The sequence below is a fragment of the Henckelia pumila genome, chromosome 4 (genome assembly GCF_033568475.1).
Source record: "Henckelia pumila isolate YLH828 chromosome 4, ASM3356847v2, whole genome shotgun sequence".
Taxonomy (NCBI): Eukaryota; Viridiplantae; Streptophyta; class Magnoliopsida; order Lamiales; family Gesneriaceae; genus Henckelia; species Henckelia pumila.
In genome coordinates this window covers 127,287,830-127,298,314 of record NC_133123.1, presented here as the reverse complement: position 1 = coordinate 127,298,314, position 10,485 = coordinate 127,287,830, and the positions used below count along the sequence as shown (strand labels likewise).

General features: G+C 35.6%; 1 long non-coding RNA gene and 1 pseudogene across 1 annotated transcript; one reads left to right on the top strand and one right to left on the bottom strand.

Annotated features, from left to right (window-relative positions):
- Positions 1-365: 365 nt before the first annotated feature.
- LOC140860167 (aminopeptidase P1-like) lies at positions 366-10,117 on the bottom strand (annotated as a pseudogene).
- LOC140860168 (uncharacterized) lies at positions 612-1,204 on the top strand. The gene is made up of 3 exons (XR_012143617.1): positions 612-731; positions 878-958; positions 1,086-1,204. It is a non-coding gene; the product is annotated as an uncharacterized lncRNA (long non-coding RNA).
- Positions 10,118-10,485: the final 368 nt, after the last annotated feature.

Below are 10,485 nucleotides of genomic sequence, written 5' to 3'. Positions count from 1 at the left end.
TGAACAATATAGCTATTTTCTAACATCTTGAAGCTGGAAAGATTTTTCATGTTTCATCCCCACAAAATTAAATGTTCCGGAAAGATCTCTAGGTTCGTTTTTGAATTTTTTTCTTAAAAAAGGTTGATTCCGAAGGGACTCCATCCCACATAAGTTAGAGGTTTATTCACATATGAATTAGAGGTTTATTGGATCATGCGGATTCAAATTACGATCCGAGGGACATGAGGGAGGGGGCAATAGGTGCAATATGGCCAACCCTCATAATTTTGAATTTTTTCTTGATGTTTGTGTACCTTGTGTTAGCGATACAAGGTGTACTCAGACTTTGAGACTTGGACTTTAAAAAAAAAAAACAAATTCTTTTCCAAATGTTTATGATTGATGTATATATGTTCTTTTGTCAAAATCCGCCATTGCATTCTGCTGGGCAATATCATTTTCTATGCAGGGGAGTGTTTGCAGCCTTTTTATTAAAAAAAATTACATAATCATTTATTTTCGGAGTTCGCAGTTTTAACTGATTCTTTGAATTAAGGGCGCGGCGCGGCAAGTTGAGCTGGACGGAGGAAGAGTATCTCAAACGTACCCATATAAAGCAAGGAGATGTCTACAGACTAGAACAAGGATCTGTGTTCTTCGTGCATAGCAGCAACGAAACTGGTGATCAGGCCGAGCCACAAAAGCTTAGGATCCATGCAATTTTCGCTAATTCGGATGAGGACCTGCGTGTAAGATCATGCTTAGCATGCTATGTTTTCAACGAAAATCATTCATGTAGTATTATTATTATTATTATTATTATTATTATATATATCTCTGTTTTGGCTTTGGGGAACGTAATGTATACTTTTAACTCATGTAACTAAATGTAGAGGATCCAGCGACTGGACCATATTCTAGTATCCGAGACGTGATTCTTGGATTTGACAAGAGTGTTTTGCAGGCTACTTTCCAGGTAGCTTGAAACTTCATGAATTCATTCTTATCCCCGTACGTGGATCCAAGAATATATTTAATTGAGATATATAGGCCTGATATATTATATTATATATTATTATATGTAAAATGTACATGATTTGAAGGTTTCAGATGAAGTGATTGAAGAGCTAATTAGTGGAACAATGCCACCAGCTATTGTACCTGGCATTACGCGATCCGAATCGGAGAAAACCTCGTGGGAGATGGAGGATCGATACATAACAAGCCTTCTTTCTGGCAGAAGTTTCGACATATTCGAACCGAACAAGAAGAAGAAAAAGAAAGAGAGGGCCAAGTTGTTCAATCTCTTGGAACGGAATCAAGCCACAAGAATGAGGTGTATATACACGAGACGTAGACATTCGATACAAAACTGAAATGTTTACCAATGTGATATGCTCAAATTGTAAGAAGCCCTTGTCACCGAAATTGAACTTTGTATCAGCCTCTTTTACTATCAGCACATTCTCCAGTCTTACACCAAATTTCCCATCCTCATAATAACCAGGTTCTGTAAAACCAATTTCATTAATCGAATCTCAAGACATGAATGAAAAACGGCCAAATTTAGGAAAATTCAAACAAGCACAATTGGGAATACTCCACAACCTCTGGCCTCGAAAATGGCTATTCAAACAACCCTAGTATAGCAAGCGACACAGAATCATTATCAATAGAGCTGTCCTTGCATGAATTTTTTTAAAAAAAATAACATTGTCCTCAACTTTTTGAAAACTTATATTAAAACTCATTTTCAATTAAAAAAAATACTGTGTTGAAAACAGCTGAGCCACAATATGCAGAGTAGGCTGTCACATAAGTGATACGTCATTTTAATAACTCAGATAAAGAGACAATAGCCAAAAACTAAAAGGCCTAACATCATACTATTCTTAATTATCCATTGATTATCACCTAGGTTGTTTAAAATTTGGGTTTAGTTGCTCATGATAAACAGACAAAATCAACTGAATCAGAGAAACAATGGACATACCATCAGTTACAGTCATCGAAGGCTGTAATGGCACGTTCCGTGCAGCTGGCCTGAAGCTAATCTGATGAGGTCCTACAAAAAGCAGATATTAAGAGGGATTAGATGCAGCGATCTGGTTCATTCTTATTGTCCCCCGCAAGTAATCCCTATGTTTAACGATAAAGACCAAAGGAACCAGCTAGTTTACTTTCTAAAAGTAGATGTTCAATGCCAATAAAATCCACTTCCATGTCACATCCATGCACAAAATACTATGAATGAACCTGTTTCATATGGAGTTCCTCAAAATAGGACAATCATACATAAGGTAGTACAAGTCTTATTTTACTACGTGTATTTGCTTGTTTCTCTATTTCTGCAATGGGATGAGAAGTGGAAATGCTAAAACTCTATCCTAAAAACCAAAAATTCTAAAAACAACGTTATGTGTTCGGCCTGGAACACCGAATCTGTCTCATGCAGCAGACATTATCCTCTGTGAATGTAATGAGAAATTCGAGTAGACCATTCATACTTGAAATTACATGGCCAAAGTGAAAAGAAGTTCATACTCTTGATATTTTCCCTAACTAAAAAAAATGTATCTTCTTGATGTAACTGAGAATTAACTAGTTTCATTTAATCCAATTTAACTAACCATATCAGAAAACAGTAATATCTCCTCATTTTGAAAAAACTGAAGTCCCGGCCTCACAGTGTTTACCAACTGTTTTGATATCAAGAAAATTATTATCAAAAACAAACTAAACTTTACCTTCATGGACATTTTAGGAATGACCCAATTCCATGGCCAGTACCATGTCTATAATCAAGCCCATCTTTCCACAACGGAAGTCGTGCTAGAATATCAAGAACATGACCTGGAAAGTGGAAACGAGAAACATCATGGAATAATTTTTCAGATATCTTTGTCAAGCCAAAGCATGCTTGGGTTACTTGGCAACAAAACTATCTAGTCCTAACTTCTGAAGCCAGCCCGAACTCTTCAAAAACATGCAATAAAATGAGATAGTTGATGTTAATATCAATCTTACCTGTGGTTCCATTTGGAAATATAGCATTTCCCAAGCCAATATGCCCCTTGAGAACCTGCAATACAGGATTTAAGTATATTGTGGCATGACGTAATGTTATAGCTTTTGAACTCAAAGCGAAGAAAATAAGAAAATTAATTCTTATGCAAGGTAATACTCGAATTCTGGACAGTGAATAGTCGACTAAACGCGCACTTAAACTTGAAGTGGAGAATAAAGAAAGATAACCATAAAATAGTGACACAGGTAATGCATCGTCCAAAAAATGGATACAACGAAAAAAGTCAACTTTCTTGGAAAAAGATTGGGCTTGAAATGGACAGCAATGAGTATGAGTTACAAATGGCTTGAACACAATGAAGAAGAATAATGACTAAACATACATGTCTATGATTCACTGAAATCACATTCTATGCAAAGTTTAAGCTGCAGTAAATCTCAAGTGTCCATGTGTGCTTTACAAACATAGCATTGATGCTTTACAACCTTTCTTTTTCTTTTCACCAGTACATAATGTGGAGTTCTATGGATGTATTCACAATAAAATAGGGAATTCAAACTATAGAAGCATCCAACATATCAGACTCCTTATGTGTTACAACATACATGGAAGTGAACTAAGTAACACTTCCCTATTTTTAAATTCAATGGTTGATCTCATAGAAGCGCCATTTTTATGGTTAAATTTTCTTTGCAGAATGACATCAAAATTATGACCAGATAAAGTGTCGGGTTGATTACATTAAACTATGACAGATGCAGAAGCAAAGAGGTTTCAGCATACAGTTCATGCTCACTTCTTGTCAATTTCCCTAGTGTAATTACTTTTCTAGTCAAACCTCTATGCTATTCTTCATGCAGGTATAAATTGTAAAAAATAAGAAATTTCAAGATTCAATTAAAGAAAAATATAATATGGGTTAATCTAGTCAATGATCTGTGTTTACCAATCTGTCCATTTTCTCCCTGATGGATAGAGAAGGACCAGAGAAGATGTGTTCAAGATTTTTCACATCAAAGGGAAAAATGAGGAAATTCAAATTGGCTAACTTGTTGAAATCAGAACAGAAGGTAAAGGTGAACCAGCAATTATCATACACATGCAGTCATGCACATACAAGATTTCATAAACACATTTCATAAAAACCGAACTGAAATTTTCATGTTTTAAACACAAGTAGAATAAACCAATGAAACAAGGAAACGCCACATACCGCTGAATAACTTGCTTTCTCATGTGCAGTAGGTTTTCCAAAATGTACCGTTCGAGTTATGTCAGTTGTTCCATCTAGATACTTTAGATACCATATTAAATTAAATTAAACCAAGAAAATCAACTTGAAAAAAATTAAGGATGAAGGTTCTATGAAAGAATAAGACACAATTAAAACAGAAGAAAAAAGATGCTCATTTACACACCTGCGCTCCTGAATCAAACAAGTACATACTGTTTGGATCAAGTTCAGCACATGTTTCTGCCTCTGGACCTAATGTATAATTGCTCCATTTGGACCAACAGATGAAATGGTTGGAAAACTCAATCCCCTAAAATGCTGTTGATAAAAGAAAACGCAAATATTAATACAAAAATCCGAAGTTGACACGTGTACAACTTTAGTTATTCCGCTTTGCCACTAAACTGCCCTGTGCACATAACATCTATGAGGAGCCTGCATTTATCCACTGTTGATGGAGATAAATCAAACACAAACCCATAAAACTACTTAATAGTACAGCGCAAAAATTGGTATCCTTTATCCAATGAAAGGGAGGGGAAGCAGAAACAAAAAGAAATACCTCTTTAGATGCACGAAACTCCTCTAGTTTATCACTTACAGACACTTCAGTCAGTTTTGGTATTTTCCTGTAAGCATTTCAAATAAAACCACTGGTGTAAGAATGAGTTGATTGGCAATGCGTGCCCAGTTAAATAATAGAACGTAGCCAATTTGTAAAAAGTAAAAAATAAAAATTTATTCCCTTTTCATTAGTCCTCTACAAATGCCTATAAGCCGGTGTGGTGACACAATTTTTCTTTCCATTGACTTACTGTAAAAGCTCAAAAGTATTTATCCCATAAGGTGCTTCCATTAAATAATATACACCAGGATATAGAACTTCCAACATCAAATTGGATGCCTATGCAATATTTAAGTTCGTCTAAATTTTAACCCTTTCCAGAAAAAAGTGTGCACTTCAGGTCTACACCTCAAAGAAAAAAGACGATGACAAAAGGTAGGCAGGCACCGGCTACACAGCAGAAAAAGGTTGAAGCTCCATCCAGGGAAAAAATAGTGCATTAATTGCAAATACTTTTAAGCTTAGTCCAGTTTCATCATTACACAGCATGCATAGTTCTTCTAGAAGTCGCGATCTTGAGAGAGAGATTCTTCAAGAAGAATACATGTTTTGAAGTTCTTTTAAGCTGTCTTAGCTGACAAATTAGGCAGTGAAATTAGAATTCTAAAGCTTAAGCTTCAAGCGATGGTACAAAATTGCGATCCAGTATCTGTTGGACAATATCTATTTTAGATTAACATGGTCAGCATAAATCCAACAATCAGGAGAGTGTGTTAAATGAAGTGGAAAGGAAATGAAAAGAGAGACTAGTAATTGATACACAGCAGGTTCAGAGAAAAGATGCCAAGGTTAAAACTAATGCTAAGATACAAGGGATTAACTTAATACTTCATACTCGATTACTCATGAATGGAACAACAAACTTACAATTGATGTTTCTTATTGCTATCACTTTCCAGAAAGTAACCAGAAGCGCCATAAATCTCCTGCATCTGAGGATACCGAAACATGTAATCAACATAGTATATCAGTAGGTATTTTTATCATATCCAAGAGATATTACCCAGCTTGACAAGTATTATCAGCTGACAATATCGCAAAGCTTGTGGGACAGAAAATCAATAATAAATGATTGGAAAAATCTTTGAGCATTAAAATAATTTCTTGAACTGATACTGGCATTATCATACAAGGAACAATTCTTGTGAACATTTCGATTTTGTCATTTCAAAGCAACAGTACAAGAAATGCTTTCATCTTTCTTATGATTGACATCTCATGTTATAGAAGCATGTGATTCAACTATATAGTGCCATGGACAGAGCAGAGTCCTAAAACACAAGTTAGAAAGTCCAAAAACTTTCTATTGGTACCAAATATATTTATTGTGCAATCTCACTATTTTTAAAAACAATGCTTGCGCGCAAACACACATAGCACTCTTGGAGACTGACACCAAATTTAGGTAGCCAAAAAGGTGAATGTGTAAATTTAGGATGAAGCCTATGATATTTTCTTTCTCCTACTCAATATTTTCCCCCAAGCTAAAACTATTTTTGAGGCTTGAAGGTACATACCGCTTTGAAGATGAGGATTCCAATATAAACCTATCCAAAAAGATCGAAGCTTTCACAATCATTAAAGCAGGATTTCAATTTCAAATTCAATTGTGGTAATGAAAATTCTGATTTCCTCTAAAGAGTAGGAAAATGGAGCTAAAGCATAATGTTCCACGTCAGAGTTGTCACCAATAAACACAATCATGTGACACAAAATAAAACCTAATGTAACCAGCCTATTGTAATTCTGAATATACCTTATTGTCTAACCAAGCTAGGTATTGAACAACAGCAGCTCCATCTCGAATGTGTGCATTCTTCAATCCTTCTATCTCAACAGGATTCTATGAAAGTATATGTAAGAGATACAGTTCACAGATATTCAAGCCAATGAACAACTAAAATATCAATGTAAATAACTTGAATAGTTTCCAGAACGTCATGAGATGCATAAAAATATTCATTAAATAATTTCTCTGTACACCTACACCTAAATCCCACCTTTCTGTTTAACAGTGAAATTTCAATCACGTGTGAAGAAAAAGAAGTCCAATAAATTAGGAGGAAAAAAAACACCACCACTTCCAAAACAGAAATATTGATGAAAAAATTAGAGCCACCATGAAGTTCAATTCATTATCAGAAACAAGCATTATTTATGTGGAATTAAAGCATTCTCCTTTCTAAATATAATGGTAGGGCATTGAAACATCATTCACAATTCTTCATCGAGTATGTATCTTGAACAAGAAATTAGATTTCCTGGAACACCACACCTTCTCTGGCTGTAGTGCTACGTTGCAACTACAATGAGAGCGATAGAAAATGCTTGTTCCTTATTTCAACATACTTAACATGCTATTGTCCATGACTTTCAAGTTCTCATGATTGGCAAACTGGATGACTCCAACTAGAAAAGACAGTGAAACATTCACCAAAATGATTTCATGTCTCCTAGTCAAGTAATCAACAATGATGGAAATTATCAAATGTGCAAGAGTAATATGTGTCGACGATTCATCCACTTAGAAAGTCCAATCCATGGCAAATTAAAATTAACAAATGTACTTCCCTGTGTTATTAGAGCATCAATGCAAAACAAGTAGAAGGTGAGTGGAATCTAAATCTCTAATAGATCCACGGGACTCAATACATGCTCTAGAGATCATTACCACTTCAAGAATGTTAGATATTGTTCCGAACAGTCATGATACTTCAAGGACAACAATCACAGTAGAGGTGTGTTATAGACAAGTCATACCTTCAAGGCTTTTGCAAGAGCTAAAGGTGATGACTGCAGGAAAACCTTGTCCATGTTTAGTTTTGAATACAAGGCAAAGCAGCATGCACCAGGATCAACCCATATGAGGTCATTGACACTCTTCTGCGGAATTATCACTCACTATCATCCCAGAATTGTCTTTATCATTGTCCAGGTTATTTGAATTTTCATGTTCAGTTACTTTGTTTGAAAGGCATGAACTAAGTTCATCAGACGCAAGTAAGACAACATCAGAGCTAACTGCACTGTAATCCCGCACTTCAACACCATTTTTCTCCATATATGAGATTACCTGTAAGTTTGAAGAATTTGAGACCCACAAATCAACAAGTAAATAAATTATTATGCATCAAGTATTAACCTCAGCAGACAACTTTTTCTGGTCCACATAAAAGAAAGCTGAAGCCGAAGTTACAATAGCATATGCATGCCGAAGTTACAATAGCATATGCATGAACAACCGGACAATAGGAAACATCAGCACCACGAATGTTGTACAACCAAGCCACCTGACATAGTGAACATCAAAACTAAGACCAAGTAGAAATCTCTGGAATTTAGATTAAACAATCGAATAACTGAGTGATGTTATGGTGTGATATCATAGACTTGCCTCATCTAATGCCGTGAGTATTATAGCACGAGTTCTTTCAGGCACAAACTTTTCCATCAAATCCTTTAATTTATCTTCAACAGAACAACCAGCAAATTCAAGTGGATGCACAACGACAGGATTTATTTCATGTGGTGGCCTACTAGTCCAAACTTCATCTACCAAGTTTGTTGTCGTTGGAATCAGCTTCTGTTGTTTCTTAGCAAAAGCACGCCCCCATTTCTGTGCTGTGTCGACTGAGATACACCAAGGATCAACACCAATAGCGGCATCTTTTGGTAGATTCTAGCAGATCAAAAATTTCAATCAACATGGACATGAACATGGCAAACAAATTCAAAACTAGGTAACCCAAGCTAAGCCCTACTTAAAAGGTTACAATAACGCTTAACATTCTTTTGAGATGGGATCTGTACAAAGAAACACTGTAATCATGCAATAGGGTTATCAGCATCTAATGGCTGCGAATCTGAATGTCAGTGAGAATATGAAAGTATCCCATGCCCAAAGGATTTATCGTTCCAGAGTGGAATTTGGAAGTGCGTAACAAAAAAGTGTTCATCTTGAATCTTCTTTTTAATCACCAGAAAAGCACACCAAATCCATTCTGAACCTTTACTAAATTATGGTGTTAGAGGCAATTAATTATAGATAGAAGATGAAAATATATATATGATCTCAAGTCAATCTTTGTCAGTACTTCGCATGCCTGAGTAAGTTTACGCATTAAAATTTATAGATGGATTGGTGATTGCTTCTATAATAATTACATAAATATTCTGACAGCTGATGATTAGTATAAGGTAAAGAAAACTCACATCAGCCATCCAGATGTCAACAGTTGGGTCTTCTCCCATTCGCATCAGCTTCCACTGACTGCCTAGTTGCTGCTCTGCCTGCAAAAAGTACCGCCCATCTGTCCAAAGTAGGGCCTCTCTTGCTGTTATAAGTGCTAAACCTACAATGTATTGAGTTTTGACAAATACATTACATTAGATTCAAGTGAATGGACGCCAATACAGCACAAGTTCCTATAAACTAATCATCGATCAACTTTCACCCTCTTTACTTGTCAAACTAGGGGAAGTACGCGTAATTTTACTTCCATTTCCAAAATTGAAAAGTTATTTTACATGATCTGATAGGTTGGTCGTAAATCATCCATGCACAATGGTATACTGCATCAAACAACTAATGCACTGGCAATGCATCAAAGAAATGAACCAGTCAAAAGAACAAGGCGACCAAATCATGGAAATTAGCATCAAGATAATACATTTATCTCTTATACATGCAAAGAAATACCCAAAATGATAAAGGAAAAATCAAACCACACATGTCAATTGATTAAAAAAAACAAAACAAACCAGCACTGCCGGTGAATTCAGACACGAATTCCCTTCGTTTGTCCCGCGTAGAGACATACTCGCTCTGCCAAATCAATCACCGATCGATCATGAACATAACAAAATCAAAAACAATAAAATAAACTCTGTAAGCAGCAAAACAATTGGAAAAGGAGACAGAGACAGCAAATACGTCGAACACATCAAAATGAACATAGACAACAGTAATCGATCTACATATCGATTCTTCAATTGATGCATAAATGATCAACAGACAAAGGAACCTGGTGATAATCCTCAGAAGGAACGACTAAAGCGTCGAGCGGCGGCAAGTGTGCGGCCATTAAAGACCTAAGGGATAGCAGTGTTTCTTCCGCCATGCTTGCTCGCTCTCGTAATCCCCTCCCCTACAATCCGTTGAATCCTTGTACTTGTACGAGACTGAAGGCTGACTGGAGACATTTAGACGCGATTTGTACGTATTTGAAAGCGCTTTCTCCTGGTACGAGACTAAAGGTGGACTGGAGACATTTATGCGTATCTGGAAGTGCGCTTTTCTCCTCCGTACGCTAAACTATTTTTTCCACACGATTCTACGTTTTAGGAGATAAAAAATTGTGACATGTCAATTTGATCTTTAAAGTCATCTATATCTACAATTAAAAGTCATATTTTTTTTATATAAAATATTATATTTTTTTTTCATAAGTAAGATTATATTAAAAAATTTGTCTCATAAAATTAATTTATATGATAATCTCATAGAAATTACGATTAAAATTGACCATATGCTTTCAAATCAAAGAGAGTAGTTTTATTCAATTTTCTAAAGATCATTTCAATTCATTTTTTCACTATTGCAAAATTATTTTTCTA